Below are 17,095 nucleotides of genomic sequence, written 5' to 3' on the forward strand. Positions count from 1 at the left end.
GCAAAAAGTTCTATTCTATGAGAACCAATGTAGACAAAAAATATACAAATTAGTCACATTGTGCAATGAAGTTCAGATTGCACTTAGTGATATACTGTATACTGCACATCAAAAGACAAATATGATAAATTGCATGTTTTAGAAAAAGTGTATAGAATTTGGATATTGAATAAATCTTTTGTATTATCGACTTCAGTGATCATGAGTAACCGTGAACACAGTTGAATCATGGTGACTGCTGCATAACCATTAAGTTGTCTCTATCTGAAAAAAACATATATAAAAGAACCACTGTGTCTAGCTTATGAAATTTATTGACAAGCTGGGCATAATGCCGAAGTACAGAGGCACCTTTGTGTCAGCAGTATATTGGGAGATGGATTAAGTAAGTGCATTTTAAACTGTAAGTAAACAAAAGGTATCTAACCTGGCAAGATCTTACAGTGAAATGAAGTCCATACAGTGATAGGCTACCATCATGCAGACTACGAGTCACACATCTTGCCAAGAGTTGCTCATCACTATCAACTGTGCTGGTCTGGAGAGGAGTGTCTAGTCACTACAGAACTCCACTTGTAGGAACTGATGCCAGCTTGACTACATGGACATGATACAGCATTGATGAAGTCCTGGCATCACACTTGCTTCCCCTCCAGTGACCTCAATCTGATGCGATCTGTTGTCCTGCTGGAATGTCATGTCCTCGTGCTGCTCAGGGAGCGTCTGTTTTCTCAAGTGCTGGGAATTGGACTGTTATTCTGTGGATGCCTTTCTCCCCAGACCCATGGAGCCCCATGGAACATCTGTGGGATGACTTTAGCATTCAGGGCAACAGAGATCAATGAACGGGCACATGCTTTTCCAGGTATTATGTGAGGAATGGGACAAAATCCCACAACACACCACCAGGAGCTGGAGCAAAGCATTGTCTTCAGCTCATTTTGCTTTCAACAGCACCAACACTCCTGTATCCCGAGGCTTAACAGTAGACACCCTGTTGATCAACCCAATTGGTTACAAATATTAAACAGCATAATTTGTAAATCCATAAATTGTCATTTTACTTAATACAGAATTTTTGCAATAACTTTAACATGAAAGTGTACATTCCAAAAAAATATATACAGTCGTTATCTACAACAAAAGCCATGAACATGACAAATGAATATTACAAAGACAACAACCCAGTGGTGTCAGATTCATTACTGTAGTGGGCTAGATTTGATTGATGTGCTTCAAGCAGGTCACACATACAATACATTAATGAAGTACTAGGTACCATTACATTATATTTGTCATGTTTTGTGGTTTTAGTGTTTATACAATGACATACCCACCTTTTAAATCCTATTAGACGTCAGTGTTTGTTACATGCTAATTTAGAAAAAGTTACTCATTCTTCAGGTATGAGTAACTGAAGTTTTTTTAGCTTTATTCACTGTAATTATTTTAAATGTTAAAGTCATGATAAAGTTTGGTAATTCAGGAGCCTCATTCACAGTGCTTTAGTGTTGAAGTCAAAGGTTTCTGTGACATGAAGACATATACAGAGGTTTGTCGTTTCCAGCATTTTTCCTGGAGATGACATGTGGTGAAGATAGATAGATATGACTTTATTGAACCCAAAGGCAAATTGATGTGTTACAGCAGTCCAGCCCAAGACAAGCAAAAACAGACATCAGAATAGTTATAAAACAAAAGACAACAAAATCAATAAATAAAAAATAAATACATAGGTGTGTGCAAAATGTGATGATCATAGTCACTGTAAAAACAATAAAATATGTGCAAAATGTGCATAGGTTTATACAGACTGATTGTCCAAAAAGTACAATGGAGCAAACATGCTGTCCATAGACGAGCAAATGAAGGGCTAACAGTCCTAGCCTAGGGCAGCGTTATACACCCTGACAGCCGCCGACCTGCGGAAACTTTCCCTTGAACACCGTAGCTGGAGCAGTCTGTTGCTAAAAGTACTCCGCTTTTAATAACAGTCCCATGAAGCGGATGAGAGGCGTCGTTCATGATGGCTGTGAGCTTGGTCAGCATTCTCCTCTCAGCCACCACCTCCATGGGGTCAAGGCTCATCCCCAACACAGAGCCAGCCTTCTTGATAAGTTGATAAGATCAAGTCAGTTGTGCCTCTTGATGTTATAACTCTACACTGAAGCTCAACCAGGCATATTGTGAGTAATGGTGTAGTGCTAGGGTGCACAACTACTAGCTGGAGATCCACAGTCCACCTGTTCTTTTTCAGTAGGTCTCTTTAAATCACCACCGAAACACCTGGGCACAGGGGTTAATCTGGTTTGTTTAGGCAAATAATTATGGCAATTTGCTAGTTGGGAAATGAAAGCCTTTAGACATTTCAAACCTTCAAGGCTGGAATTGTGCTACCCTGGCACAGAAACTTAAGTGTTATAAGGAGAAAATGAAAAGCATTTTGAAAAACAAAAAAGGGTCCCTCTTATTTGGATTAATAGTTTCAAATACAAATGTTTTACCTTTGTAGTTTTTAGCCTGATTGAAAACTAGATATTTAGGAAAACATGAGACGTGTTACTGGAGTGCTGGGAATACTCTTTCTCTGGAACAGGCTGCCCTGCCAGATTAATGAGGCTGCTAAGCAAATAAATGCTCTGGGTGGGCCAAATGATTTCCTCATATTCGTGACTTTCCTTACATTGTCCAGAACCTGATGAAAACCATTAACATTTCCTAGGTGCCCAATTCAAAATCTTATTAGCCTGGAGTAAAGCATTCTGCATTTAAAAGAGAGAATAGAAGAAAACGTTTTAGCCCAAGAGTCAATACATGTATTACAATGTATTTTTTTAATCAAAGGGTTGCTATAAGAAGAGATCTGTCACAATAGTAAGGTTCTTAAATAACAGTAGGTTTTACGTAGTCCTGAATATAGGGATCTATCCTCTTTCTCTATCACAAGTGTGTGTGCAGCCTGGGCATTTTTGTTCCTTTCCATTCCCTAGTCCTTGTTGATGCAGATCCTTAATTCTTTAAGCAGTGAGTTAAAGAGTTAATCACTGGTCAGCTAAGTAAATCAAACAGGATGCAGTTGTTCATCCTTGCTATAGGAAGGAGGGGCACAATAGCTGCAAACCACAGTGATGCTGATAAGTCTTTAACACCTAGTCTTATTGTTAATGAGACCAAAATACCTGTAAATGTAACAAGAACCCACAAAAGAATGCATTAAACAGAAAGGTCTCCAGTTAAAAATGATTTTGCATCAGGTGGTTTCACCCTCAAATGACAGCTTGGAATCACTGGGCTTTGGAGGATCCCTTGGTGGTCTGTGATTAAAACAAAACACAACCACCCAAAACAACAGTCACAAGTGTGCTCTTTACATACCAAACTGCCCCCTGCATGGGCTGATGGGATTTCATGGCTCATCAGCCCTCCTGTCAGAGAGAGATCCTTTGTGGTGAAGCTCCCTCCCACCCTCTGGGAACCCCTGACCACCTGCAAACACAGCCCACTCCCCTGACACCAGGCTGCCTCCTGACTCCCTTTGCCACTGAACGCAATTAACACTCTCCTAATCTCCTGCCTGCTGTATGATTGTGCCTGTCGAACACAATTAGCATCTACAGGTCTTTGTCCTGACCAGAGCTATAAGGCTGGGGGCTTGCTGACAGAGTGTTGTGCTGTCAGGTCGCAGGGACGGTACACATTTCCTCCCCAGCAGATCAGAACCTGGCCGTTTTTCTTCTTGACCTGTTAACAGATTGACGTTATCTGTAGAGGCCCAAACAGAGGAAAAGGTGTAAATGCATTGTGCAGGTTCAGTAATTCACCTGTTAAATCTCAACGAAGTTCACCTTGGCGGATTTATTGTGGTTTTTGCACTTGCACTTTGGTTTTAAATCGTTTTGCTTCTGTTTCCTGTGGTTCTGACAAGGTTTCACAGTGCTTTATTATATTGGTCCATGGTATTACTACAGAGCACATTCCTTAAAAAAGTATACTGTAGCATGGTATTCCCATAGTTCTGTGTAGGAAAGCACCATTCCGCATATTAAAACTACTCCAAAACTATAGTGAAGCCATTATTGTATTACAGCCTCTCTCATTTAATGCTAACCCTCCGCATTATGTCTGAACAATATTTCTTAAAATCAAAGTTTTAGTGAGAACTAATTAACCTTGTTTAATGGCTGCTTTTCTCAGCACTAGGCTCACACAGAAGTCAGGAATATTCCTGACAGGAATACACTATTAGGCATAAAATGTATATTGATGGAGTTGTGTTGACGTTGACAGAGCTATGAAAATTAGTGTCCACATGTTGCATCACATATTGTTTAATCCACTATGCAGTATAGATATAAAAACATGAATGGAAACAGATACCATTGTGAAATAACTTATGTTTATGTAACATTGTTTATTATACTTTATAAATTAGAGAATAACATTGCTGGAGGTGGAAGGGAACGATGATAATGTGAATGACGGTGACTGGGTGTCTATCTTTCTCTGGCATATAGATGACAGTTGCTAGGGGAAAATTGTATTTGTTTAAAAGTTAGCTGTGTTAAGCCTAGGACACAACCTGTTATTTTCTGTACCGTCGTGCTGGCACAAAAAAATGGATGCAGTCTCTTTCTCTGTCTGAGGATGCATACTCGAAGTTATTTATCAAGAAGTCCCAATAACGATGTCTCTGAAGTGCTGACTTGTAGAGTAGAAGCAGGGTAGTTCAGATTTTGATCCAGAGGAAGATGAGGGAACATCAGTAAGCCGTGAAGTTAAAACCTTTTCTGGATTCTCCCTTTGCTTGAGGGCTAACCCCCACATTTGTAAATGGTAATATATGAATCTGTGGTGCCCAAAATGTGGGTCGGTCCTTGGTTTAAAGTCTCATCCAAAATACGGCTTCTTCTGCAGCGTTGTACCTTGTAAATCTGTGAAGAAAAGGGTTTGGAATTTCTGAACCAGAAGAGTGCATCACACCATCAGCAGTGGTGGATCGATCCCAGTATTTTCTAGTTGGATCCTTGCTTGCTTTAAGAGATCTGAGGATATCTGGCTCTATAACAGAATAAGCTGATGACTACTGTAGTTGTGTGTGATGTCTCCAGGTACACGCATGGTAGAAACATGCCACTGAAACCCCCTCTGTGTGCGATTATGAAGGTTTTGAGGAAGTGCTTTGAGTCTCCTTCTTTCAGTTGTGTTGAGCAACTGCCTTGTTGTCATGCATGCTTGGGCTTGCTTTCATTTAGAGCTTTGCTTTGAAATCATTTATCCGGTAAATAATTCACCATTATTATAACAGCTTCTCACCTGAGACTGGCGATACAGTAACAGCTGACAATTATACAGTTACAGGAAAGGAGCAGAGGCTCAGAAAATAAAGAATGACGCTTTGCTTCTCGTTTTCCATTCCAGCCGCCAGAGTGGGTGCTTTTGTGAACAGTGGGCCACAGACACAATAGACTGAATTTCACTGCCATTGTGCTTGTGTTGTGTTTCTTTGGTGTTATTGAGGTGTAAAGTTGTAAATGGGTATTTTTGGAATGCCACATGAGGGATATGGAAATAGGGTCTGAAAACAAAGATCTAATTTCAGATCGCTGACTGCTATAGCAATGGATTTGTTTGGATTTTTGCCCCAGAAAAGTAGAGGGGAATTTTCCCCTAGAAAGATACAGTTCCAGGCTCAACTTTATAAGATCACAGTGTCCTTACCACCACATCATGTCGTCCATTTTTGTCTTTTAACAGTTTTTCAGTTATGCCTTTGTGCTATGTTCAGTGAACTGAATTTGAGATAATGATGTCAATATAAATATACTCAACATAATGAATGCATAATGTTATTTTAATTTGTTAATTTAAAAAAAGGTGTATTGAAACACCTCTTATTCATATTCATTAATGAAACCCTATACTGACTTTAGAAGACCTTGCCACTCATTTCAGGATATTGTTAAGAAATGCATTTATTTGCATCCCAGCCTGAAGTGGTGAATGGACATTGATGTAAAGCATTTAGACATAATGCCAAAAACAATTGAAGACTTAAGTACTGTATCTAAGTCCTACTGTCATCTGAACTGTGCCATGCTTCTAAGCCTGCAAAACTTTTCATGGGTATGGTAGTTCAGGCTTTGACTCTGTCTGCATTACCTTTGGAATACATCATTCCTGTGAATTTCAATTTCTATGCTGCCCAAGAATGCATTGATCTAATTTGGTGCATTATATTATGCATTATATGCACCAAATAATGATACATGTTCTTCCAACAGTCCTGTTTGTTGTGGTAATTTACAGGCAATGATTGGCAATCCACCCTGAAGCTTTTTCTATGTATTATTTCGCTTATATATTAGATATAAGCAGTTAGTCCGTTACAGTCAGTGCTAATTAGTGCTTATTTTCACAGATAGAAGCATAAACATCTGAAGTTGTAAACTAGGGCTCAGATTAAGTGAAAGCATTATGTTTGAGACTTGGTGGTCCTAAATTTGTTGTAATCTGCACTCAGTGGTGCACAAAATCACTAGACGTAGTTTTAACTAACATTTAAAATTGACATCCCTTAATGTGACCTTTACCGTTGCTGGTATTTCTTTTTTCTGTGTTGTTGTTGTGTGTTCCTTGTGGATACCTATATTTTTGCTCCTTTATCTACATTTATAGTGATGCTATCCTTTTTGTAATTGTGAGTAGCTATCGGAGTAATTCTGCAATTATGACGAGCTGACTTTTTTGTCCGTAGTTGCATTGTTTACACGTTTAGGAGTCCCAAAAAAGGAATTATTAGTCTTTGGGCATAATGTAAACGTTCTTCCCTTGTGCTGACCTCAAACTGCGCCTCTTCAGACGTTTTATCTGTACAGCTGATGATTTCCTGCGGTCTCTGTACCGTCCATCTCTATTTTTGGAATACGTGTGTGTGGTATTAGTTGAAATGTACAGCTCCAGCATTCAGGTCTAAGCACTAGTGTTAAAAGTCCCTAGAAATAGGGTTTCATTCTTCCTTTTCTTTTCTCCTTTCTTCAGCCTGGACAACGGCTTCCACGTTTTCTCGCAGAGCTGCACACTATGGAACATCCTGTGGTCTACATCGTCGTTGGGAAACACAATTCCGGGATGTTTTAGGACGTTTATGCACTGGTCACACCTGCACTTTACATGAAATCTGTGTTTTTATTTATGTTTTGCATGTATTGCTGCTCGATTTCGTTACGTTTTCTGTGACAATGGAATCTATTTGCACACTTCTGTGTTAATTGTTCTTTCACAAATGACGGACTGATGACTTTGCAAGCTTTTCATTTTGCTTGCCTTTTGGAAGTTTCTATCTGTGATACATCGAGAAAGACCTTTATTTTTTAACATAAACCAGGAATCTTGTATGCCTACTAAATTCTGTCTCTAATAATTTCTTCCAACGACAGATTCGTTTACAGTGGTTTTCAGGTTTACTGTGTGCAGATAGGTAATGCTCTCCGCCTTCTTTCAGCGTTTATTAAACTTGTCATGTTCATGTACTGTAACATTGTGTTTTACTCACAAGGCGTTGAAAGGCCTTTAATTCATTGTCATACCTTTGTTTTATTTTTCTTCAGACAATATGAGTTTATGCAGGATACAGGAGCATTACCCTTCGTGATGTGAATAATGTTGGTGTGCGTGGAACCTGTTAACCATGCCTGTTGCAATTCTAAATCCTCTAAAGCTCAGAAAAATTAAGACTGCCCAAAAAGATATGCTCCTTTTCATTTGTTTTGTATGTTATGACAGTTTATTAATGCCACTAACCTGCAGGTTTGCAGGAATCCTTTATTTTGTATTTAGTTTCAGTATAATTTAGTTTCAGGCTTTATCCTTTGTGGTGTGTTTAATTTTCTCCTCTGGCTCCTCTTCTTCTTGCCATATTTTACCTATGTAATTTTGCTGACCTTGCCTCTGCTAATTAAATGGCAACCATCTTCAGCATTCTCTCATACAACTGTTGGTCAGGCTTGTATTTTAGAGGTGCTGACATTCAAATTCAAAGTAACAGGGAAATGTTAATTCCATCAAGAAAGGTAAAGAAAAGAAACACAAGGTTTCAGCTGTGGAGCCTTCTTAAAATGTGAGGGAGAGAGGGAAAGTAGCAGATAAATGAGGCGCAGGAGAAAACAAGACAGAGTAGGCACAAAGGGGTAGACAGCTGAGGGAAAATGAGCACAAAGCAGGTGAAAAACAGTGTCCAAACTCAGGTATAACAAGAGGAGATGTGTGGAAAGCCAAAATCTGCAAATGAATAATTTTGGTTTTGGGTATCTTTCTGCAATAGAAGTTCTAAAACATAAAACTGAAAGATTGTGTCTTTGATACTCACAGCTCTGACATGTTCCTTAAATGTATTAAAATTCAGACTCTTATTGAAATAACCTATGGATTACAGTATTGCCAAAGCATTAATATTTAACTAAACATCGACAAATCTAGTACAATAAATCTACTAAACTAAACTATTTGGAGGTTTATTCCCCAGTAGGATTGATAGCTGTTCTGATTTTGGGGAAGTACTGTATGTTTCTCTACCAGTGTAGCAGCAAGTTTCTCTCCATCTCTGCTTCTCTCTGCCAGCAGTGGGAGCACTAAACATCTTCTTGCACTACGGCTACAATTAACCATTTTATTGCATCTCAATACACAATACAAGAAAAGTCAACCATGCAGGACTCAGACAGGGTGCATGGCTCCATTTAGCATGTTGTGGAAGGAATATTACTGAATGAAAATCCATTGTTTTGCCTCATAATTCATTCATAATATAGACAAAAGCAGGCTATTTCTGGTTAACCTTACCAGATTTTACAGTACAATAAGGGTTTTTCCTTAACTTTTGCATCATACTTTGTAAATGCATAATTATCTCATCTGATTGGTACTGTACACATGTGTACAAATTATTTATTTTATTAGCCTATTTAAAGTTAAAAAAAGTTATGAAACTATTTTTTACAGAGAATGATGACAATGTTATGTATTTTTATTTAATCTTTTATATCAAGCCACAAAAATGTCATTTGTTTTAAGGCAATAAATGCCTTAGAAAGACAGTTATATGTTTTTAAATGTTTTTTTTCCTGTTAACTGATTACAAATTCTTTGCACAGTATGTAAAATAAACTTTCAGATGATACTTCAAAGTTGTTCTTTTCTATTTCTCTGTGCATATCCTGCTTCTATATGTGATTATATCTAATTTCTTTGTAGCCTGAGGGATCTTACATTTACCAAAAGGATTTTTGACACTTAATAAAAATGGAAACATATTATATACACCATATTGATCTACATTTTTGAAAACCTACACCTATATTGAGCAGTAGTGCTTCATAAAATATTGAGTTCCAACATTTAAACATTGGACTCCTTTAAGCGATACACGTAAAAATGAAATATTCCAAAAAGCTGAAAGGTTTAACTACTAAAATAGAATTGTCCAATATGCACATCATAGTATTAATATTCAAATATTTTTTCCACGCTGAAAACATCCAGCATCTACACTCATTTTTTGTATCAAGACTGATTTTGCTGGACATTGCAGTTAAATACAAGCAAAGTTAATATTGTGTGAAATCTAAGGTATAGTAACATAATGTAACTTTTTACTCCACTGTGTAATTTGAGCTTTAGAATTCTGAATCCTGCAGTTTTTAGATATTCTAAGTATTGCAGTATGGTTTTAGCTTCATGTGAATTTAATAGTACTGTACTATTTATTAATACAGCTTCTAACTACTAATTAATACAGCTTCTAAACAGCTTAAACAGCTTCCTTATTGGGTATTAATAGTTGAAAGCAAATTTACAAATATGACACAAAAAAATAGAATTCAGCAGAACTCAGCTAACCTGTGATTAAGACCTTGGGTTCTTCCAGGACAAGGGAAGACAACCACTCTATTTAGTCAGCTATTGCTGTGCTTTTATATTTGCTGAATATCAGTAGAAGGAAAGAACTCTTGTACTATTTGGATTATGTTCTGGGAAAAGCAGCAGTTTGAGACTCTAGGAAAACCAATCCAACACTGTGAAAAGCCACAACCTTTTTAATCATACACAGTACCAGTGTAATTAAAAGCAGCACCAAATTGCCTCTTTCAAACTGCTTAATCCATCTAATTAAAATCTGCTTTGAATTTCTCTTGCTTTTAGTCTGCCATGTCTTATATTTTGTATACCTGTAATTACTGTTTTCATTATAGTAGGATATTAACACTCTCCATAAAGAGGCAGCAGGTTGCAGTTGTTGATGTGGACTAAAGGAGTGCCGGTCAGATTGAGAGAACCTTCCTCGCTCACAGACATCACTCTTCATCTGTTCATCAAGGCAGTGTTCTTGCACAGACCTGAAGCTATGCGGGGTGGTGCCACTACTCCACTGAGCCCATCACAGTATCCATTCTGGTAGTGATGAGCCCAACTAAGGTTGTGAGAGTCCTGTAGCTACTATATATTCGGCTCAATTACAGAAATATGAACACTTTTAAAAGGTTGAGGTGCACAACTCTAGTCATCAGGAACCACAATGCAACAGATTTTCCAGGCATTCTTAAATCAACAGCTGGAGACCTTGCTGGAGCAGTTATTATCCGAATGTTGAATCCTGCATCATATTTTGAGATGTCTAAAGTCAGAGCATGTTTTGAAGTTAAGAAGGGAAGGGAGTTACACAGTACTAAGATGAAATAATACATCTTGCATAATTTAAAATAATCCACTTTATTGAACTTTACCTCTTTTATATTTACAACACTTAGAACTGTGTCCATGACAGTATCTTCTTGAAGGTTAAAAGAAAAACATGCCAGTGAAGCAGTGTAATAACCACAGTACGTAACGGAAAGGAAAATAAAAACATTTGAGCTTACGATATTTTACACGCTAGTAATATCTTTCAAGGAATCATTCAAATATATTGAGCACACAAAAATATTTCAGAGAATTTCATATCTGATGTTCTATTATTTGGTACATTAGCATGTTCTTGCGAATATCCTTACTGAAAAAGGCCACTTAGAAAAATGCACGTCTTTCAAGTTGAGGCCACAAAACTCATTTCATATTCTGAGGCCCTCTAATAAATATAACAGTTCAAAAAAGGCATATTCACACCAGGTCATTATCTTGTCACTACTATGCCCTAGTTTGAACAGCATATTTTTTGGTCCTGTGCACTTTGTCTTGAGCTTCACAGTTGCATGATGCTGCACAACGCCTAGCTCTATGTTCAGATAAAGGTTCTTGAGACACAAACTACATGAGCCCCCAGCAATCCCCACCCTCTTGGTGGGCAGAAGCTTACTTGCAACTGAAACTGTGAAAATGGGAAGGTAGTCAGAAACTGAGACAGCACTGCATGCTGCAACTGCTTGATATGAACAGAAAAATGAAGATGTGTAGAACAAGCGAAGTTCCAAGTCCTTTTCACTTTTCAATGATAACAAAGCCGCAAAAGAATGAACTGTTCTTGACCCACTGCATGTTGCTTTTGCACCCAAGAGCATCTATTAAGGCCTTGTCATGTACAAGCTTAAGAGGCCACACCACTTTTTCTGTACATCATTCTGACTTTTAATAAAGTCTGTCTTGGGTCAAAAGAGAAAAAGAGGTAAAGCTCTTAATGGGCTGAGTGTTCTCTAGTGAACCGATTGCACTTCAACCCATATTATCACACCTCTTCAAAGCAGGATGACTGACAAACACACTGTCTTCAGTAACATTCCAGTTCTACAAGGCACAAGTCCCTGGGTAAGCCATGCCGATGTAGAATTTATGTATAAATATATTTAATGTATAAAAAATCCTCTCTAACTATATTGAATTCAATAAATAGAGCTATTGCAATAGTGCCTTTGGACAATTTTTAAATATATTACAAAATGGTACTCTTAACACTCGTGTTGAATTTCCATTACCTGGCATCTCCATAAATAAATAAAAAATGGCAGAATGATGTATCTAGAAACCGCCTGAGAAGCAACAGCGGTCATACGTTGCTGTCTTGTAAGAGTGGCTCCTTGGCCTCCCCAGGTGCCTGGGGGCTGTGGGGGTGGCTGTGGGCTGACAGATGCTTCTTCCAGGTGCTGCTCCGCGGGGCCATGTTAGTGTGCTCAGGGATGAACAGCGCCACCAGCAGGGCGAGCAGCACAGCACATGCCCCAAACAGGAACGGAGGACCAGGGATTATTGAACTCTGCGTGGACAGAAATAAATCACAAAGGGACGGTAATTAAAAAGTGCAGAATGAAGCCCGCCAAACCCAGGATTTTTAGGGGTATTATATATCTTAATCTTGAGACATTCAATGTGCTATGTGAAATGAAATATCCCCTGATGACGTCTAAGCAGCTGAAATGTTGGATTTACCCCTGTTTTTCAGGCTGGGATTAACCAATACATGTCTCCTTGCAGCTAACACATACCAACGCAGCTACTCACTTGACCACAGTTTAGGTAAGACTGCACAGGGGGACCATGAGAGTGTGACCTGTACCCATACACTCCACAGACATCACATTTATAACTCCTGATACCAGCTATTAGTTGGCCAACATCAACTGCAAAAAAATGTTAGTGCCTCACTAAAAGTATCTGAAGATCAACAGCAAAATCTGCATCCAAGTGTGTTAACCTAACCATTCTTACAATGTACTGCAAGTCATGAAAGACTCCTCTGGGATACTGGCATGACAGGTAACATGTCCTGCGAAGAATGATATTCCCTTTTATAAGATAGAGACAAGTTCTATGGTTACATAGAAACTGAACATCAAAATCCTACCTGTCTGGTTTCATATTTGTTTCACCATCTCATACCATTTTGACTACATTTCACATTCCAGAGCATAATTCTGAGAGACTGACAATTTCAATGACGAGTTTCAATGACAATTCCATGAAGCTGGACACTGTACGTTACCTGATGATTGTGTTGAGAGTGATGTGATGATTCAGACTCAGCTCCCAGGCCACTGTTACTCACTGGGAGTTCATTAAGCTCCACATGGAATATGTAGAAAATTAACCCGTACAGCGCCGGTCCCAGGCCATTACACAGCCCTCGAATCCCAGTGATCATCCCCTGAACCACACCTATAAGAGAACGAGACCGTCAGCCTTCCACACACCATTCACAAGAAGACTTAGGTAAGCAGAAATCTAGCAGGATCACATGAAGATACGTACAGGACAAACATGTAGGGTACATTTTAGTTTATTTTAAAAAGTCTTAACCCCCAATGCTGGCATTTAGCACAGGACAAGACATGGAACAGCCCCCTGACTAAAACTGCACCTAACCTCACTGACTGACTGCAAACATGTTGTGCTTCTCTTCACTGTCTCACCAGTTCTAATGAGCAGGGAGAGCTAAGAACGCACAAGCACAGCACAAACATTAGATTAGCTAGTGCAACGATCAAGACAAGATCTTCTGCTCCAGCTCTCAAGGCCAAAAAGATTTCTGGGTTTTAGATCCCTAAAACTCCTAGTTACTGTACTTAACAACTAATTACTAGCTTAAACTAATTTAATTAGTTTCACAGGCCAATCTTATGACAATCAAGAACCATACTGGATGCCCTCTAATCTAGCCATTACACTTAAGACTACTGAGCTCTCTCTTAGTGGATGGAGCATTGGATATTTATGAGCTTTTCAAACAGAACTGTCAAACCAAATGGGTGAAAGAATAGATCTGTCTGACTTCACGACACAGCTTTGTGGCATAACAGAGAAGTTGCAAGATTACAAGTACAAGAAATACATAGTGCTTTCATTTTCAGATGGATGACAGAAACCAACAGCTGAGTTTCTGTACAAAGCGACTTTTTTCTTGCCCTGGGTACCTTGCTGGTCTGCTTCAGCTGTCCTGGATACAAGAGCACTGACTGCTGGGAAGGTATAGCTGCATAGCTGCAACTGCACCAGCAGCCCACATCATCCTGGGGAGAAACCAAGAAGGAAAACTAGTATCAAACTAGAAATATGCATAAAACAGCGACTGTATTTCAGGTTTATAAGATTAAATGTTTGGTTTAATAGTGACAGTACCTGCTTAATAATTTTAAATAACTCAGAATAGGACTGATATTAAAGGTTCACAAATTATGCTTGATGATCTGTGACCTACAGTGTCTGTTAGGAAAAGCTCCTGGGTTTTCTACTCCTACAGAATACAAGGCACATACCAGGGTTCTGATCCAAAGCTGTACCAAGCAAGTTGCAGAATCTGGAAGCCCAGGCCAAGTAAAATAGTGTTCTTGTTCCCAATGGACCGCATCAGTAAACTCAAGACTACAGTCTGTGAAGATAAAGAGGCAAGAAATCAATACTTTTTTACCTTGTTGAGCCACATGTTTGCAGAGAAAACCTCATGTTTTACCTGTGTTTCAGTGTTACTGCTCTGTGAGGAATGCTAAACTGAAGCCATGATTTCATTAAAGGGAACCTCTTATTGCATCCACCCCTGAGAGGGGGGAGAAATACACATTCACTTGTTCTCAGTTTCAGTTTGACGTTTTGGTAGCTACTGTAGTGCACTTCCTGTTTTTGGTTGGGTAGAAAGTGTGCCTGGGACAGATTCTAACATGGAACCTGTGACTCTGTTCCATTTCAGATCTCTACTCAGGTTTGCTGGTTAACTATTTAGGAGACGACTTCTTTGCCAAAAGCTGGGGGAAGCTTCATCAGCCTCTGCCGTCAAATTGCTCTGTGGCGCACAAGGTGTACAACGTGAAGACTATGCAGCTGCCAGAGGCCAGGCCTTTCAGCATCATGGTGGACCACTCCAAGTGGTGTGTGACGAAGGGTGGGGGTCCGCACTGGACCTGCATCGCGGACACGAACCGAGAGATCGGTCAAACGAGAAGAGGAGGCGGGGCTGTGTGCACAAGCAGGCCTGGAGTGTGGAAGGCCTTCCTCACAGTAGTTGACACATTTGAGGACTGCCAGTAACACGTGGCTGGCACAAATAGACAAAGGGCTGTTTTTCAAAAGATACTGCATAGTTTTTCCAAGTCAAAGCAAATGGTGGTAAGTAATATGTAAGAAAACTCTGCAGTAGCTAGGAAATAGTTAGGAAAAAGTTCCCGCACACTGTAAGATTATTTCACTTTTATTTAAACCCTGAGATAAATTTAGGAAGGCTACAAAGGGGTTTACTAGATTAAATCTGTTAGTTCACGCATGGCTCTCGTTTCAGCTTCTGACATGTTCTTTAATTGTGAAATCAAGCCTCTTTCTTACAATTTCTCCAAAAAACACCCTTTTTTTTAGTAACTGCACACCAGCTTGTTCGTAGTTTTGTCTTTGGGGTCTTGCCCCCCTTTCCCCCAGGGCTAGTTAACTCACCCCCCATCTGGATATACCCAATCAGGGGATTTATCCCAGTCCACGTTATTTTCTTGAAGGGGTCTTATATCTTGGTATAATATTAAAGTCGCACAATAATTGCGACAAACTGGCGGCTCCTTTTTCTCCTCCTTGGGAGTCTTTTTACCTCCCATTTGCAGCGCTAAATTCCGTCTGATAGTCCATATTTCTTTTTAAGTTTCACTTTGCATTAATCTAATTTTTTTTCTTCACACCAAACCATTTTCACGTCTCCCACGCGCCCCGAGGAATCCCCCAGTCGAGACAAACTGACGAACTCTCACAATTCGGGAACACGGACCAGGTTCCAAATCCTGGCTTTAAACACACAACCATGTTCTTCTGCGAGTACAGTTCTAGTTACTACCTTCAGCCATACTGCAGTCATGTACCAGGATGCAGCACCTGGATTTTTTCGCACAGGCAGGGCGAGACGCTATTCCTTCAGCCATCCCTCTTTTTCTACCCCACCTTCACAAAACAGGCATCTACAAACACATACACCATAAACTCACTTTTCTGTTGTACTCGCTTCAGCTTCAGAAAAACCCTGAACCCACCACAGCAACATGGAGAGGACAAGGGACTTTTTAGAAAAGAGGAGTCCTTACCTCTTTTCAGAAGCAGCCGCCTAACTTTTCCTCTCCATTTCCGTGTGGTTTAATTTAGATGGATACTTCTTCATCATTTGGGTCATGTATCCGCCAATCTGCCTCCTCCTTGTTAGAGGACATTGTAAACCTTTAGGAACAATGTGATCTACCAACAAGGTTATGTCACTGTAATTAGGCTTAAGACAATCAAGAACAAGGCTTGCCTTTCTTTTAAATTCTTTATGATCATCAGGCAATTTAGGAAAAGACTTGACTAATGCAAATAATTCACTAGGAGACCAAGGTCAATGTACATATGCTGGAGTTCCTTCTGGACCTGGAAAAGTGCACATTGGCATTTCACGAACAAGTGAAAAGGCTTTGGCTCCGGACCGCTTTCTAATTTCGGTGGAGATTTCCAATTCACTTTCTTTCCTTTCTTCTACTTCTCTTCTAATTTTCCTGTTCTTCAGGAAACTTCTTTTTCCTAATTCCACTTTCCTCTGTCCATTCTGATTCACTTACAAAGATCCTTCATAGTTATGTGCCCCTAATTATCATATATAATTTATGTGCAAGTTCCCTTACACCTATTACCCTAGCTTTACAGTTCATGAAGATACACATTTTTCCTTCTGCCGGGACTCTAACCCGGGCTATAATCGTTTACACCTATTCCTGCGTCTCTGAATTTGTCGTACATGTACTTTTGCTGGACTGCTCGGTCCCATTTTCGTCTTTGAATTTTCATTCCCCATTTTTACCGATCGGTGCCTTACTTAGAACCTTATCACATTAACTACTCCGCAGAGCAAAAACCACACGTCTGTGTTAAGATATGTTCATTTCACGAGTCCCAGACTCGCCGGGTCCCAGACCCGTTATACTGTAAGTCCCTGACTTATCGAAGAGAACACCCCTGTGGCTCGCTTTTCAAACTATTAACTTTTTAAGGATCACTTACTGACGTCAGACAGCTGCCAATTCTCCAGACGCATCTCTGGAAGGATAAACAGTTTATCCCCCTGGGTTCGTCCAAATTGCTAAAATTGTCCGGGTCCAGATGGAGTTTCAGCAGCCGTCCG

The 17,095-nt window shown here is 39.5% G+C and overlaps 2 long non-coding RNA genes across 3 annotated transcripts; one reads left to right on the forward strand and one right to left on the reverse strand.

Moving 5' to 3' along the window:
* The first annotated feature begins 6,614 nt into the window (after positions 1-6,614).
* LOC148652319 (uncharacterized) lies at positions 6,615-9,175 on the forward strand. The gene is made up of 2 exons (XR_015925293.1): positions 6,615-6,697; positions 7,039-9,175. It is a non-coding gene; the product is annotated as an uncharacterized LOC148652319 (long non-coding RNA).
* Positions 9,176-11,842: 2,667 nt separating this feature from the next.
* Positions 11,843-14,553, reverse strand: LOC148652320 (uncharacterized). Of its 2 annotated transcripts, XR_015925295.1 has the most exons (5): positions 14,429-14,553; positions 14,235-14,347; positions 13,893-13,988; positions 12,965-13,137; positions 11,843-12,238 (listed from the first exon to the last, which is right to left on the reverse strand). It is a non-coding gene; the product is annotated as an uncharacterized LOC148652320 (long non-coding RNA). The 2 variants fall into 2 exon arrangements; XR_015925294.1 differs by having other exon boundaries at positions 14,235-14,518.
* Between the last annotated feature and the right edge of the window lie 2,542 nt (positions 14,554-17,095).

Source organism: Lepisosteus platostomus, chromosome 11 (assembly GCF_059453375.1).
Source record: "Lepisosteus platostomus isolate fLepPlt1 chromosome 11, fLepPlt1.hap1, whole genome shotgun sequence".
NCBI lineage: Eukaryota > Metazoa > Chordata > Actinopteri > Semionotiformes > Lepisosteidae > Lepisosteus > Lepisosteus platostomus.